The 5,000-nt window shown below is 34.6% G+C and overlaps 1 non-coding gene across 1 annotated transcript in view; it reads right to left on the bottom strand.

The window, feature by feature from the left end:
- The window catches only part of LOC143261636 (small subunit ribosomal RNA), a 1,921-nt gene extending 1,758 nt beyond the window's left edge, over positions 1–163 (bottom strand). The window contains exon 1 of the ribosomal RNA XR_013035730.1: positions 1–163. This exon is cut by the window's left edge and continues 1,758 nt beyond it. This is a non-coding gene — a ribosomal RNA (small subunit ribosomal RNA).
- Positions 164–5,000: the final 4,837 nt, after the last annotated feature.

Raw genomic sequence — 5,000 nt, 5'->3', positions numbered from 1 at the left:
TCTAGAATTACCACAGTTATCCAAGTAAATTTTAGTACGATCTAAGAAACCATAACTGATTTAATGAGCCATTCGCGGTTTCACCTTAATACGGCATGTACTGAGACATGCATGGCTTAATCTTTGAGACAAGCATATGACTACTGGCAGGATCAACCAGGGAACTATACAATATGTATATATAAAATGGACAAAATTTAAATCCTTTTCCATCGTCGCCTGTTTCATATATATATGTCAGGTCGACACACCACTTTTCTCTTTCAAATATGTACAAGTTTTGCCACATTCCGCGCTTGTAACATATCTTCTTTAACGCTCAATTTCTTTCATTTTTCTACCATACAGATATTTTACCGTACGCCCAAAAACGTACGTATTATATTTTTGTTCTATCATAAAATCACATTTTTCTACGTACGCCAGCTTCGTACGTTTCTATCTTTGCCTTCATAAAATCACAAGATAATTTTATCTTCAAGAGTCTCGCTATTAACATCTTGTAAGATAAATGTACGTCCCAGCTAAAACGTACAAATACTTCAAGTTAAGTAATAATATATCATCGCTATTGACAAATTTTTAAGATCCAAGACACAGTTCTCTCTATATGTTTTAATATTTTTTATGTACTCAAATATATTCAAAGGAAAAAGTACATGGGTGATGCCATAGTCGTGGAAGCGCGTACGCTCACGCTGATCTTCTGACCGCCGGAAGCACGAAACCTCTGATCTGGGCAAAATCGGCAAGCCGAGGAAGAACGGACAGGACACATGCTGGACTGGCGAGAAAGCGTGTTCTTCCGCTCGCGCTAGGCATTTCGATTTCTGACACCTCTTGATTTAAAAAATCAGTTTTTTGATAGTTTTCTCTCTCCACTGGGCTATTCATTTTAGCCACAGTTTTCAATTGGTACGATTTGCTTCCAAATCTTACAGATGCATTTTAAAAAATTTTTCCATCGCTCGGACAGAAGAGTCGATTGCTCAGTGAGTACGAGTATACATACAAAGTGCATACGGGTAACCAACCCCGTAGGGCTTGCCACATATGGGCCATTCGGTCAAAGACACCGACCCGTGGCCACGCTGTGTGGAGAAAAGTCCGTAACGTAAACGGCACGAAACAGTCAGGACCGAAGCCCCGAAGGAGCTCTGAGACAGCTTCTCGACCGAGATCGTAGAATTGGCCCAAAACCCGCTCTGCTCCGTCCGCCTCGCACGGACCGTGTATCTCTTATAGATACCGAACGGCCGGCAAGGACGCCGGCGCCGCCGGCCGAATAGCACGCGCGCTTATGAGTGTAAACCGCCGCGGCAACAGACCGCCCGGCCGTGCTGTTGTAACATAGCGCGTGAACGAACGAAAAAAAAATTTATAGTAAACATTAAAATAAATTACATTACCGTAAACTAGACAAAAAATTACACATTTTTTCCCAATATGAAAATTTTCACAAACTTTTCAAAGTCCCATCGCATCGAGTAAACTTTTTTAATAACGCTTCCGCACGATTCTAAATGCTTAATCCATATGTGAAATCGTTCACTGATCACGAATATCGTATTTAAAAAAATTACAAAAATTTATTTTTCAAAATAATCAAAAAAAACCGAAAAATCACAAGAGTAAAGTACCATTATTTTAAACAATATGTCGTTCTAAATGCTTAATCCCTATGTAAAAAAGTTATCTAAGCAAGAATATGTAATTGAAAAAAATTAGAAAAATTTATTTTAGCCGTAAATCGAAAATAATGGGGACACCGGAGCTGTTCGAAGCGCCGAGACGCGCCGCGTACGGCCGAATATTTTCTAAGTCCCAACGTACCGATCAAGAGTAAAGTACCATTTTCCTACATTAGATTTCGTTCTAAATGCTTAATCCCTATGTAAAAACGTTAGTTAAGCAAGAATATCGTATTTTTAAAAAAATCTAATGATAGGATTTTCCAGAAAAATGAAAAAACCGAAAAATGTCAAGAGTAAAGTGCCATTTTCTGACATTAGATTTCGTTCTAAATGCTTAATCCCTATGTAGAAACGTTAGGTAAGCAAGAATATCGTATTTTTAAAAAAATCTAATGATAGGATTTTTCAGAAAATTGAAAAAACCGTAAAATGTCAAGAGTAAAGTGCCCTTATTTTAAACAATGTATCGTTCTAAATGCTTAATCCCTATGTAAAAAAGTTATTTTAGCAGGAATATGTTATTGAAAAAAATTAGAAAAATTTATTTTAGCCGTAAATCGAAAATAATGGGGACACCGGAGCTGTTCGAAGCGCCGAGCGCGCCGCGTACGCCCGAATATTTTCAAAGTCCCAACGTACCGATCAAGAGTAAAGTACCATTTTCCTACATTAGATTTCGTTCTAAATGCTTAATCCCTATGTAAAAACGTTAGTTAAGCAAGAATATCGTATTTTTAAAAAAATCTAATGATAGGATTTTCCAGAAAATTGAAAAAACCGAAAAATGTCAAGAGTAAAGTGCCATTTTCTGACATTAGATTTCGTTCTAAATGCTTAATCCCTATGTAGAAACGTTAGTTAAGCAAGAATATCGTATTTTTAAAAAAATCTAATGATAGGATTCTTCAGAAAATTGAAAAAACCGTAAAATGTCAAGAGTAAAGTGCCCTTACTTTAAACAATGTATCGTTCTAAATGCTTAATCCCTATGTAAAAAAGTTATTTAAGCAGGAATATGTTATTGAAAAAAATTAGAAAAATTTATTTTAGCCGTAAATCGAAAATAATGGATCGAGCGAATCGGTCGATTGCGCCGAGACGCGCTATGATGCAACAGACGAGCGATTGGAACGCCCGAATATTTTCAAAGTCCCAACGTACCGATCAAGAGTAAAGTACCATTTTCCTACATTAGATTTCGTTCTAAATGCTTAATCCCTATGTAAAAACGTTAGTTAAGCAAGAATATCGTATTTTTAAAAAAATCTAATGATAGGATTTTCCAGAAAATTGAAAAAACCGAAAAATGTCAAGAGTAAAGTGCCATTTTCTGACATTAGATTTCGTTCTAAATGCTTAATCCCTATGTAGAAACGTTAGTTAAGCAAGAATATCGTATTTTTAAAAAAATCTAATGATAGGATTTTTCAGAAAATTGAAAAAACCGTAAAATGTCAAGAGTAAAGTGCCCTTACTTTAAACAATGTATCGTTCTAAATGCTTAATCCCTATGTAAAAAAGTTATTTAAGCAGGAATATGTTATTGAAAAAAATTAGAAAAATTTATTTTAGCCGTAAATCGAAAATAATGGATCGAGCGAATCGGTCGATTGCGCCGAGACGCGCTATGATGCAACAGACGAGCGATTGGAACGCCCGAATATTTTCAAAGTCCCAACGTACCGATCAAGAGTAAAGTACCATTTTCCTACATTAGATTTCGTTCTAAATGCTTAATCCCTATGTAAAAACGTTAGTTAAGCAAGAATATCGTATTTTTAAAAAAATCTAATGATAGGATTTTCCAGAAAATTGAAAAAACCGAAAAATGTCAAGAGTAAAGTGCCATTTTCTGACATTAGATTTCGTTCTAAATGCTTAATCCCTATGTAGAAACGTTAGTTAAGCAAGAATATCGTATTTTTAAAAAAATCTAATGATAGGATTTTTCAGAAAATTGAAAAAACCGTAAAATGTCAAGAGTAAAGTGCCCTTACTTTAAACAATGTATCGTTCTAAATGCTTAATCCCTATGTAAAAAAGTTATTTAAGCAGGAATATGTTATTGAAAAAAATTAGAAAAATTTATTTTAGCCGTAAATCGAAAATAATGGATCGAGCGAATCGGTCGATTGCGCCGAGACGCGCTATGATGCAACAGACGAGCGATTGGAACGCCCGAATATTTTCAAAGTCCCAACGTACCGATCAAGAGTAAAGTACCATTTTCCTACATTAGATTTCGTTCTAAATGCTTAATCCCTATGTAAAAACGTTAGTTAAGCAAGAATATCGTATTTTTAAAAAAATCTAATGATAGGATTTTCCAGAAAATTGAAAAAACCGAAAAATGTCAAGAGTAAAGTGCCATTTTCTGACATTAGATTTCGTTCTAAATGCTTAATCCCTATGTAGAAACGTTAGTTAAGCAAGAATATCGTATTTTTAAAAAAATCTAATGATAGGATTTTTCAGAAAATTGAAAAAACCGTAAAATGTCAAGAGTAAAGTGCCCTTATTTTAAACAATGTATCGTTCTAAATGCTTAATCCCTATGTAAAAAAGTTATTTTAGCAGGAATATGTTATTGAAAAAAATTAGAAAAATTTATTTTAGCCGTAAATCGAAAATAATGGGGACACCGGAGCTGTTCGAAGCGCCGAGCGCGCCGCGTACGCCCGAATATTTTCAAAGTCCCAACGTACCGATCAAGAGTAAAGTACCATTTTCCTACATTAGATTTCGTTCTAAATGCTTAATCCCTATGTAAAAACGTTAGTTAAGCAAGAATATCGTATTTTTAAAAAAATCTAATGATAGGATTTCCCAGAAAATTGAAAAAACCGAAAAATGTCAAGAGTAAAGTGCCATTTTCTGACATTAGATTTCGTTCTAAATGCTTAATCCCTATGTAGAAACGTTAGTTAAGCAAGAATATCGTATTTTTAAAAAAATCTAATGATAGGATTTTCCAGAAAATTGAAAAAACCGAAAAATGTCAAGAGTAAAGTGCCATTTTCTGACATTAGATTTCGTTCTAAATGCTTAATCCCTATGTAAAAAAGTTATTTTAGCAGGAATATGTTATTGAAAAAAATTAGAAAAATTTATTTTAGCCGTAAATCGAAAATAATGGGGACACCGGAGCTGTTCGAAGCGCCGAGCGCGCCGCGTACGCCCGAATATTTTCAAAGTCCCAACGTACCGATCAAGAGTAAAGTACCATTTTCCTACATTAGATTTCGTTCTAAATGCTTAATCCCTATGTAAAAACGTTAGTTAAGCAAGAATATCGTATTTTTAAAA

Source organism: Megalopta genalis, unplaced genomic scaffold (assembly GCF_051020955.1).
Source record: "Megalopta genalis isolate 19385.01 unplaced genomic scaffold, iyMegGena1_principal scaffold0057, whole genome shotgun sequence".
Taxonomy (NCBI): Eukaryota; Metazoa; Arthropoda; class Insecta; order Hymenoptera; family Halictidae; genus Megalopta; species Megalopta genalis.
The sequence above is the reverse complement of the archived record's forward strand: the minus strand, read 5'-3'. Positions and strand labels throughout refer to the sequence as shown.